This window comes from Caretta caretta, chromosome 6, assembly GCF_965140235.1.
Source record: "Caretta caretta isolate rCarCar2 chromosome 6, rCarCar1.hap1, whole genome shotgun sequence".
NCBI classification, from domain to species: domain Eukaryota; kingdom Metazoa; phylum Chordata; order Testudines; family Cheloniidae; genus Caretta; species Caretta caretta.
The window spans coordinates 96,556,766-96,569,033 of record NC_134211.1 but is presented as its reverse complement, the minus strand read 5'-3'; the positions used below and the strand labels follow the sequence as shown (position 1 = coordinate 96,569,033).

Genomic DNA, 12,268 nt, shown 5'->3' with positions numbered 1-12,268 from the left:
AGATGCAACTGACCCAGCTGTTACCTGCTGTAGCGGAAGTTCCTCCTAGGGAATCTCACCCAAACCCCACTGGGTCAGGAAGGTTGAAAAGAGAGAAACTTACAGAAGAGAAAAAAGAAAAGGAGTACTTGTGGCACCTTAGAGACTTACAGAAGAGAGGGACTCCTGCATGGTATTGTTTTAAGGATCACCACCAAGGTCTCCTTTTTTTCATAGCTGGCAATGATCACCATCACCCCAGCTTCCTCTTAAGGAAAGGGAGGACGGAAAGGAGCTTCCGGAGCTGCTGTCCAGCCGGTCATTGAACCCTGACACCCCACTGGCTGGCACGGACGAGCTCACGGCTGAAGTGGTTAAAACGCCCTTTTTAATTTTTTTATTTATTTATTTTCTTCCCCCTTCCCCCAGCGCTTCCAGCTCAACAAGGCTGAGCGATCTTATCGATGTGTGATCATTACTCACTGGTGACAAGCAGAGCCGCAGAACTCCTAAGTGAGTGTGACAGCTTTCCAAGGTATGGCTGCAGCGCACCCAGCCTTAGACATAGTCTTCCTCAAACTGTGTCTAGCGGTTTAACCCTTTGCAGCCTCACAGAAGAGCAGTCGCACAGGTCACTGGGAAACCCCAACCCAGCTGGGATTGCCTATTGAAGGTCAACAGCAAAGATGCTTGGCTTATGTCTTTTTATAGCGTGTCCGTTTCTACTCTTAGTTTGCTTTAAACAGACAGCGTAACTCCGTTCTAGCTTGGGAGACAAATATTTCTTCTCTGTGTTTAGGGACTTACTGGATCCTCTAGTTAAAAACAGACCCCTGTGCGGACCACATCTTTTGTCCCTGGCTTGGGAGAGGTCTCGAATCTAGCATGCAAAACTTCAGACAAGTCCTCCCTCTTTGCTATTTCTCCCTCTGTCCCACTTCTGGCACTTTCCCCATCGAGGAGGGTGATGGAGCCGAAAGTACGTATTTGGAAATAGTACTCCATTCAAGCTCCATTCAAGGTTATTTATAGTAGCTTCAACAGGGACAAGTAAAAGTACCCAGAAGAAAAAAGTGAGAGTCCCACGTAGGCAATTCGCCAGTGTTCAAAGGAAAGCTTTACCACCACCATTAAACTTGAACATGTGGGGACACGTTGCCTTCGGGGGGGGGAAGGGTATTTTGAAATGGGAGAGCTAAGTCTTGTGTAAGTCACAAAGACAATCGCGGGGGCAGGCGAATCTTTCAAAACTAGATCCCACCGGGCTCGATTCTGCTCCGGGACACTTCCACTGCTTTGTAAAGTTTTAAACACGGAGGAAAAAGAGAGAGAAAGAAACCGACAGGCAGAGGCATTATCAACGCTCCACCGATTTTTAATGTGCATTTTAAAAACAACTTCCCAATAACGGATCGTGTTCCCCTCTAAAGAGCTAACATCAGTTGAACGAAACCCATCGATTAAAAGGAGTAAAGATTCTGTTAGAAAGTCTTTTCCAGAACTCCAAACTGATAGTCAGGTCAATACATCTAATCTGCTTTTTTTTTTCATTAAGACTTTAAAACTAGACTGGACAAAACACAGAAGGGAATCATGCTGTACTTGCCAAGGGATAGATCAAGTTTATCCCCCCATCTCTTTAATGTCTTTGATGTATACACAAAATCAAACAAGCCTCCTTGAAAGACTTTATAAAACGTATGAAATATTCCGGAGACAGTAATAAAAAAAAAAAAAACCCGATGGCATAAATACCGTGATTATGCCAGAATGAGTCAAGTCTCACAAATATGATTATCATTTCTATCATCCCACTTATGTACAAACAGGAAGCTTTCTAAAAGGGAAAAATTACACATCAATGCCCAGAGAAGCATTAAACAGCAAGTTAAGCACTATGCTGTTGTGGAATTGCTTGTAAGTCTCTTTGCTTTGCCAAGGTGGCAGCATAGCACAGGGTTAGGCTCCTTGGAGGAACACAAGAAACATCAACATTCAAGAACACATTGTGGGATAGCTGAGGAGTGCTAACCTACCAGCTTTTAAAACCTCCCCCCACCTAGTTTAGGCTGATTTATTTATTTATTTATTTATTTCCCTCCTTTGAATGATTAATCTTGGTTATAGCCTGATTGCTTAGACCTTAAACAGTGTCTTTTTTTCTAAAATTGATGAAGCTTTTTCTTTTCTATATATACTTTATATGGTTGTAAAGGAAATCACCTGAAAGGAGAACACAGAAATATATACTTCTTAAATGATCTGTGATTATAAGTGGGGCTAGCCTAGAGTGATGTGCCAGTGATCCATACTAAAGGCCCGCTGATGCAATTACTTTTAAGAGTGACAGAAACGATATAACATAAAAAACAAAACAAAAGAGCTTATTTTGAAGAGGTGGCATTAGAGTGATATTTGTACATTATAAGTGGAAGAAAGGGTAAAGGGAGCTCCAGATATTTCTCTTGATTCAAATAAATGAATCTGTCACAGAATGCCTTCCCTCACCCTGGATTTCTCTTTGCAAACATTCTTCACACACTCTTTGTAAGTTCACCGCAGTGTACTTCATTTATAATACCTCATTCAACTTCATGTCCCAGCCCCACAAGGCTTTTCCCAAGCACAGGGTGAAAGAGTGGGAAGAAAAGTCTCACTACTGAGATCCTGGGCTTCTTTACCCTTCCTTACAGCTTCCCTTCCTGTCTACCCTTTAACAGTGCCCACTGGATATATTGAATCCCCTTGTTAACTAGTTAAGAACCCCACCCTTACTCAAGTATCTCCCCAATTTGGCTCCTGCAGAGTGGAAGCTTGCAGAGTGTGAGTCACCCTTAGGCTTACTCCATTCTGTCACAGAATCTGATCAAAAATCCACTGAAGTGTACTCATTTACTTCAATGGGCTTTGGATCCTGAATTCACAGGAGACAGAAGGGGAAATTGGGACTGTAGTCAGTTTCTGGCAAATAAAATATGTGCTTTTTACTTAGGAACATTTTTTACTTTTATCACTGTGGTTTGGAAAGAAAGAAAGAAAGAAAGAAAGAAAGAAAGAAAGAAAGAAAGAAAGAAAGAAAGAAAGAAAGAAAGAAAGAAAGAAAGAAAGAAAAAGAATTCAGTAATTTCCCCAGATACCTAAAAGAAGAAAAATCTGTGCAGTGACAGGCCATTATGTTTTTTAATCATTACTATATTGTATTTTGAATTCTGGGAAAGAATGACAGTATAAAACTGTTTGTCTGCAAATTAATAAAACAATTAAGAACATAACGGTGGCCATATTGGGACCGATCAATGGTCCACCGAGCCCAGTATCTTTCTTCCAGCAGTGGCCAGTGCCACGTGCTTCAGAAGGAATGAACAGAATAGGGCAATTATTGAATGATCGTTCCCCTGTTGTCCAGTCCCATATCTAGCAGTTGAGGCTTAGGGACACACAGAGCATAGGGTTGCATCCCTGATCATGTTGGTTAATAGCCGTTGATGGACCTATCCTCCATTAAAACAGTTTGGTTAGAGTTATATAAACTTGGAAGACAGCACTGGATTACCAGATTTTCTCTGAGCTCTTAATTTTAGAGTGAATTAATGTAATGTAAAAGTACCATTTGTGTTCTGAACTTGGGTCATTTATGTGAACAAGGACAGGATCTGATATTGAACCTGTAAACTATTACTGACCTGCAGGATAAGGTCCTGCAATTTCCAAATATAAAATTTATCTATTTTGGAGGCTTTTCTTTCTTTCTTTTCTTAATTGCCTTCCCAATTCATAGTTATCTGCTATATATTGACTAGGAAGGGTCACTTTGGTATCACCAAGTAATAGTGTGCACACTGCATTAGGGTGCTGCACTTCACTTCACAGGCTTGCCCTAGCAGAGATCCTCCGTTCTTTCCTCTTGGAGGTTTCTGCAATTAGCTTTTGACAAAATCATGACAACCTGTTTCTGAGAATTGCCTTCAGGCCATTCCTCACCATCTATTTCCAATAGACACAGGCATCTGGGGAGTTCTGTGGATGTCCTCTTGTCTAAGCATGACAATGTTTCAATGTTTCAATGTTTTCTGTTTGCAATTTCTTTGTTAGTCTTGTTCTTCCAATAAAACCAGGAAATAAGCTGGGCAAAGTCATTCTAAGATCAAAGTCTCCTGAAAATATTTGCTTTTATTTATATATGTATTTAATTGTATTTATTTAGTGATAGTTGTTGTGGACACCTTAGAGACACCTTGTCAAAGACTGTTAAAGCCTGACGAGATTTAGCTAGATAGTATGTGAAGAGAGATACACTAGAAATTAGACAGATACCCAGACAGATAAAACTAGACTACAATGCAAAATATTATGTTAAAAAGGAGGCTGGATAGCCATCTGTCTTGGATGGTTTAGACACAACAAATCCTACATCTTGGCAGGTGGTTAGACTCGATGACCCCTGCGGTTACCCTATGATTCTATGTTTGAGGAGAGGCCCTTTACCCATTATTAGCTGGCATGATTTGTGCCCAGTGTAACTCAGGACAAATTGTAGTCAGAGAATCACTGATGTCCACTTTTGTGCAACAAATAGTGTATTCAAATAATCACAGGTTCAGTTTTGGCCAATAATTTGCACCTGAAGTTCAGGTCACTTAGTTATCTAAATAACTGGCTTGTGAGGACAAGAAGCTGGCTAAGAATCAACAGGCATATGAATTGCTCCTGCGTGTTATTTGTGTGCCCAAAATCTCAAGTGAAAATGGAAGACTGATAAACAAGATGGCCCCTACCTGAGATGAGAGAGAAAGAGAGCTTATTTATTACTTCACTACCTAGCATGGTAGAAGCTGGAAGTGTAAGAAAAGCCCTTTCTCCATGATGAAAAATGGCCCTTGTGGGTTGTTCCTGAAACAGCATAAAAACTCTTATATCTGTTAAAACAAGCCATTGAATTAAGTAGGGAAGTTGTCCATCTCTGGCTCTGTGAGGGAATCTTTATCCATTCACCAAGCCACCCAGCACATGCCTATCACAGAGACACTCTGCTGGCCATGTACAGAACTGAAAAAGTGAACTACAATAAAAGTCACTCCATCGAATTCATTATGTTGTCTCCTGTGCCTTCATCTCTCCTCTTCCACTTTAAGGGGAGAAGGGCTAGAAGACAGACAATCAGTACAGATCTAGAAACAACACCAGCTTTTGATCAACAAGGCCATCTGCCCTACTTCCCAAATAATCTCAAAAGCCTATTGATTCTAATTTTCTACTGATTAAAAAGTCATGTTCATTTTTATTTGCATATTCATAGATTAAAGAGGCAGAAATCCTTCCTTCTTTTCTGTATCATTCAGTCTGTTTTCAGCTGATCTCAATGAACTTTAGTATTTCCAAGGGGCCATTGTTATGAAAGGGACATTTCAAATGATTTAACAGGATCCACTATGCTTACAGCTCAGTAAACAAAGCAAAAGAGAGAAGTTCAATCCCCTTTTGAAAGTATATATATCTCTGCTTATGAGTCAAATATTGTAACTGTGCTACAAGCATTGATAAAAGCTGTACTACTAGATTTGAGGAATAATGATTTTGATTCCTCTATGAGGTTGGAAAAGTCACATGACACACTGAAGTCTTAATGGTCTGGGGTATTTTGAATGTTCATTGTACTTTTGAAATATTTTGAACCAGTGTGACTCAGATATCACTTTCTGAAGACTCAGATAATACAATGAAGGTAATACAATGAAGGCTGGGATTGTCAGTGGAGCTAAGCACACAAATCCCATTTAAATTCAGTGGAAATTGAGCACTTAACTCCCATAGGCTTCTCTGAAAACTCCATCTGATAATTCCAGAGGAGTACCATACTGAATCACATTGAAATCCTGAAATAAAGAAGAAACAAAACTATCCCTTAGCATCAGAACATCTTAGGAGCAATGGATAGTTTGAAGAGAAATGACTGTTGACCAAACACCAGGTATTCTAATAAAAACTCTTACTTACACCCATTTTACACTCCATTGACATCAGCGGAATAATGTATGATTTATATCAGTGTAAGCAAAAGGAAATGGCCTTATATGTACACAAAAGGATTAATTCCCATCTTCTCCCTGGGAAGCTGAGGGGGAGATTCCTTTATATGAGCTGGGAGATTGAGACAGGAAGACTGTCTCAGAGTCAAGAGAATGTCTTGAGAATGTCAGAAAGAGACTCCATTTTGAGGGCAGAACATAGACTGCAGAAGATCACAGTAGGCAGGGAACTATGGGTTCCACAAGAATAATTCATAGTTTATATCTTTAAATGCCTTAAATAATAGGTCTTGTCCATTTTGAAACTAGAATAGTTTCCCTAAACCTATCAGATGCTAAGAGTTGTTAAATGTTTAACTTTACAAAAACCAACAACCCTAAACTGGACCTTTAATAGCAAGTAGGTTACAGAAGAGAATTTTTTAAAGTGTTTGCTGTAGTTTATTTAGTTGGGGCAAGGTATTGATATGTCTAAGACTATATCACTCCTCTCTCTTGGCCAGAGGTAGGTAAAATTGGTCAGTACTCATCGTTATTGGTTAAGGGTAAAGAAGGAGTGAGGTCTCTACTCATTAAAAGACCAGTTAGGAAGTGTGAGGATTCAGAGAGGACACAGAAGAACAACAACTGACCTCAAAATACCAGGTATGGCCAAAGTCCCCCTTGGAATGTTAAAGGTCTTCTTCAAAGTGGTACCGTCAACAGAAATGTGTTATAGATACAGTATAGAGCCCTGTCCTGCTAGCATTACTCATGTGAATAATCCTAATTTCCATGGACCTACTGACATAAGACAAGCAGGGTTTTCCCATAGCTTTGAGAGATTTCTGAAATATTGAGCTCTTTCCACTAGCTGGTGGCAAACCAGTATTCAGTGCCAGAGATAGTTAATCTTATGTAGCAGTGTCTGCAGGGGAAAAAATATAGCTTTCATGTTGAAATCCATTCTGAAGGAGTCTTTTCTGGAACACTGCCTATTTATGACAGAACACAGATGACATTTTGTGAAGATGGTGGACATTTTATATTTGGTTTTGTTTTTTTAAAGAAAAATGTTACTGCAAAACAGGTGAAAAAGAAAATCAGACACAATGTCAGCTTCCTTAAGAAGAAAACATAAAGAAAATAACTTGAGCATCAGAGAGCACATACCAAGAATCTTTCCCTTCTGAGGGTATGTCTATACAGCCGATGTTTTAATGTGGCTGTGTAGTCACGGTTCCAGTGCTGGGAGAGAGTTCTCCCCACACTGTAATAAAACCACCTCCATGGGGGGAATAGCTACCAGTGCTGGGATCGCGGATCCCAGCACTGTAGCACTGTCTAAACTGCCTCTTTACAGCATTGAAACTTGCATCGCTCAGGAGGTATTTGATGCCACTACAGAGCAGAGCACAGAGATAAATAAACAAGAATCACATTATGCTGCTTCTCCAGAAGGTCCCTGTTCCAATGTCTATTACTTGAGGGCAGAAAAGTATGTCATTCTGCTGCAGACTGATCACCTGAAAGAAAAGCTAAAAAGCAAGCAAAATTACCTAGCAGATGGTATCTATTTGGCATCCTGATAAATTGACACTAAATTTTCAGATCTTTGAGAGGATTCTGAGGTAATGAAAACGTCTTGTGAAACAATTTGTTTAGCTTTTCAGCAGTACAAAGCACCCATGTTACAAATTTGTAGATAGTGAGAGATAGAAAGGTAGTCAGAGTAGTCAGCACCTTTTCAATCTGCATTAAAACAAATGACCTGGCTGATGCACTGGTTTCATTTCTCTCAATCCCAAACTTGTTTTCAAGATCTGGTAAAAGAACGTTTATGCCACTTTAATAGTCTCTTTATAGCCAGGAAAATTTTGCATTTTAGACTTAGGGAACTGTTGATAGAATGAAGGAGGTTAGAACTCTGACTAGTTCTACTGAACCAGTGAAACATTCATCATGCATTCAGGAAAATGTTCCTTTATGGCTGAAAGATGGAAGGGATGTAGTTTAATGAGGTATGAGTACTATATGGAAGTGGAAATACACTGCTGAAAGGTATGAGGCTACTTGTGTTGATATTATGAAGAATATTTTTGTCATTGATATGAATCACATTTCTCATAATGTCATTCCCATTCTTTAGAAGGGACTGGGAAAGATGCTGTATTTTATTTGGCCTTTGGGATACTGAGAGAATCTGTCTGGTGAGCAAACTCATTTACAAAAGCTTACCGGGACTGCAAGCTTAGAGTGAGCTTAATTAAGCTTCGGGAAGGCATCAAATGATAATTTTGTCTCTCTTGTTTCTTCTTCTCTCAGCCTCTGCAGTTCCCAAACCCACAAGTCTCTGGGGAACAGCCTATTCCCACTGTACATTTTATACATTGGTGCAATATGCGATAGAGAGAGGATCATTATATTCAAAGAAACCAGTTCTATGTGTAGTGTTCACATGGATCACAAACCATTATTTTTTCCCCATCACCTTGACCAGTGAAACACTGTACTTATTTCAATCTGATTTCTTGCGTTTAACTCAAAAGGCATCTTCCTCAAATCACAGTAAGTTTTTTTTTTTTTTTTTTTTGTCTTCAGTTAGTGCTGCTTCTTTGGTAGCTATTAATGTTACCAGGAGTGAGTTACAGTGGGCTCATTTAGTCAAACACTACATAGACACTGTGTCACAAGCAGAGTAGTTATTAGGAACAGTCATGAGAATATCCTCAGGATAAGTTGAGCTTCTCATTTGAATCATAAAATCTTCTTCCTTTCTTTGTCTCAGGCAGAAAGAATACTAAGAACTTAAAACTCTTTTTTTTTTTTTTTTTTTGTGGGTCAGGAGGAGGCAATAAAGTCCTTTCTGAAGAAAACTGAGCGGCTTGAGTATTTAATAGTTTATTGGAACTTTGCGTGAGGCAAAATGATGGGAGGGAGGGAGGGAGGGAAAGGTTTCATTTATTTTATTACTATACTTTACACTCAGAGTTCTAAGAGGCACGGGTGCCAACTTTCACAATTTTATCATGAATTTCATGATATTTAATGTTTATTTTAAAGCCCTAGTTTCTGGAGTCAGCTGATTATATGAGAATCACAGCTCTTGTTTTTAAAGAATAAGTTTCTGTTGCTCAGAAAAGCTTGAAAATGTGAACCCTAGAGGCTCAAAACCCAGATGGCAAGTAAAAAGAACTCAGACAATGTTATTTTTAATATCTCATTATTTTAAATCCAGTCTCATGATTTATGGAGATGTGAGTTGTAAATGCTTGGATTTGGCAGTTCTGCTGTTATCTCTATCCCAGGTATTTCTCAGTTATCCATCACCATGGTACATAATCTGTCCCTGATTCTCAATTATTTTTCAGTAGCGAGTGTGCAAATCCATGCACGCTGCTTCACTACTATCTTTAGCACTTTCTATCACTTCACCCACAAGGAACAGGGCCACCTTGACATTTTAATCCAGATGCCCCAAGATGAAAATCTTCTCATTATAAATCAATTATATCCACAAATATTTCATCATTAGACAGTTCAGTATAATGATAATTACCTGAAGATGCTGTTGTGTTTCAAGGAACAGGGGAACTTCTTAGTTCAAGGCACTGAGGATAAAAAATGAGATATGTGAACCATAGACTGCTTAAATCATGCCTTCGCTATATGAGTTTTCACATAGCACTGCCTAAACTCTCATGGTCTGGTTTTTGCTCTTCCTTACACAGCTTTTACATTGATGGAACTCAACTGACTTGACTTGACTTATTCTTGATGAGGGTAGATGATTACTGAATCTGGGCCTCAAAATCTTGTCCCAGACACTGGGATGGATTCTCTGGGAAAGTTTCTTCTTTAATTGTTCCAAAGTCCTAATCAGGAATCTGGGGGGCGGGGGGGGGGGGGGGGGGGAAATGTCCTTACAGTTATTCCCTGTCAACTTAGTAATGACCATCTATATGGACTTATACATATGTGAGTGCAGATAAATGGGGAAAATTTCTCTACTGGGGTAAGTAGGTGAAACTCTATTGAAGTCAGTGGAGCTGTGCCCATTTATACCAGCAGAGAACGTAGCTTTTGCTGTGATGGATCAGGCCTCTAGTACACCTAGGACAGCATCCTGCTACTTCTGAAAATGGCCAGTATCTGAAGTTTAAGAGCAATGTGCACTAATCTGTAAAGAACCTGGCTAATTGTACAAGCTACAGTTCTGGATTAAACAATAAAATAATAATAAAAAGCTAAGAGTGAAGAAACAGAAGTCAAAGATATTGATGATCTTATTCCGGTTGAGTAGCCAGCAAGGCATATTGTATTAATTGGACATGGAGGAGTTCTCTTTTGTTTTGAACTGTTTTTTTAAATGCTCATATTTTGTGAAGCATGTGCGTGCACACACATGAATACACACAATTGGGCTATTAAGACTCAATAGATGCATTGTTTTGTCTTTCTTCTTTCTTTTTCTCATCATTCATTAAAGGATACACAATGACTTGCCTCCCCACATTATTTAAAAATCTATTTCTTTACTCCTCATGTTTTATTGTGAACAAAAAGTAGTCTTGTGCCGCAAAGGCTCATCAAAGTCATAATTATATTTCTTTTGTCTGCATTGAACTGTCTGTCATATGTTAGCATTTGAATGTGCTATATGTCTTTCTGCATTTGTCTGCATTCTTCCTCATTATTTATTGCTCCTCCATCATCCACTACTGATTGTTAACTTCTTTCTGCTCTCTCTGCCTTTAATTTTTTTGACCTGTTATTAACACTGTGTTTAACCTTCTAGCTGTTCCAAACCAGAAACATGGTAATGCTTTTTTGTATTTTAATTTTGCAAATGTACTAAAATATATTGTTTATTCTAATAGCACTGATGTTTATCTACATGACCAGTCTGCTAACATAATCTGCCAAAAGAAGGGAGGAAGTTTTGTTAAGCAACACAAGTCGGAATCATGCAATCCCAGATCAAACAAACACCTTCCCATTTTTTCCCCCAAGCTTCCCTTTACGCATGGAGCACCCTCTCTGAAGCAATTGGTGAAGTCAAAACCTCTTCCAAATCCTTCCTCAAAACTCTCTTCTACTGTGATGCCTATGATAAATTATCAACTAACAATGGTTAGAGAGGTGGCCAGTAAGGATTAAGGACTGCTGATATAATTTCTGATTTGGGTTTATTTTTAGAATTCGTAATTCTGGTTTATAATATAGTTAATTATAAATATGTCATCTGCTAATTGTCCCATAGCTGATAAAAGGTGTTCATAGTAATGTTACAGTTGTCCTCCCTCCCTCTGATGCCCCTCTCTCCAAGTGTTGGTTACAGCATTTGCTATGTCTTGACTTAATTCAGATGGCAAATGTTGTGTGACAGTGGGTCATTGAACATGTGTTTGTACAGCACCTAGCACAATGGAGCCTTTGAAGGCTACTGTAAAGCAAATAGTAGATACGTACCTCCTGCCCCCACTGAAGTCAATGTGGGTTTTCCCATTTACTTCTCTGAGAGCAGGCCCTTAATCTTTGGGGTCATCATCTGTAAAATGAAAATAATGATGCTCACTTATTTCCCAGGAGTATTCTGAGACTTTTTGGAAAGAAGCTTGAGATAATCAGATAAAACACACAAAAGGGGGGCAAAATATTCTAAATTGTGGTCCAGAAACTTAGATGATGTAAATTGGAATTAGTAGAGCTACGCTGATTTACACATACTGAGGATATGGTCTTGAATGTCTTATTTTAACATAGATTTAAGCAAATTTGTCACAAGTCAATAAGGCTGACTTCAAAAACCTTGGAATTTCACTTTAATTGATAATAACAATACCTAGTTCTTATATAGCATTTTACATCAGTAGATCCCAAAGTGTTTTAAAAAGCAGGAGAGCGTCATTGTTTGGGTTCAGAGGAACACCACAATATTCTCATGTTTCTCCAGCTAGAAGGTTACTAACCCCTTGGGACTGAAATATTCAGCTAGAAATCTGTTCAGGACAAGTTTTCTTTCACATTCAATTGCTATTTATTTTTTCTTCTGTTGTTATATGGGGTTGACCTTTCTCATAGTATTCAGGGCACTTCTACCTGGCATCAAGGAGAGCAGAGGCGATCACAAAAGTGAAGTAAAACTTAACTGGACATTTTCCCTACTTTGCAAAAGCTTCGGTTTCCGTCTATTTTGACTTACGGGCAAATGTTTGTATTGGTTCTTATTTTATCCAAACAAGATTCCTAGATTTTATTGCCAGAAAGGGACTATTATTATA

The 12,268-nt window shown here is 38.9% G+C and overlaps 1 long non-coding RNA gene across 1 annotated transcript in view; it reads left to right on the top strand.

Annotated features, from left to right (window-relative positions):
* The window catches only part of LOC125637669 (uncharacterized), a 62,949-nt gene that overhangs the window by 3,091 nt on the left and 47,590 nt on the right, over positions 1 to 12,268 (top strand). Inside the window, exon 2 of the long non-coding RNA XR_012669020.1 lies at positions 409 to 514. This is a non-coding gene — a long non-coding RNA (uncharacterized LOC125637669). The remainder of the gene's footprint in view (positions 1 to 408; positions 515 to 12,268) is intronic.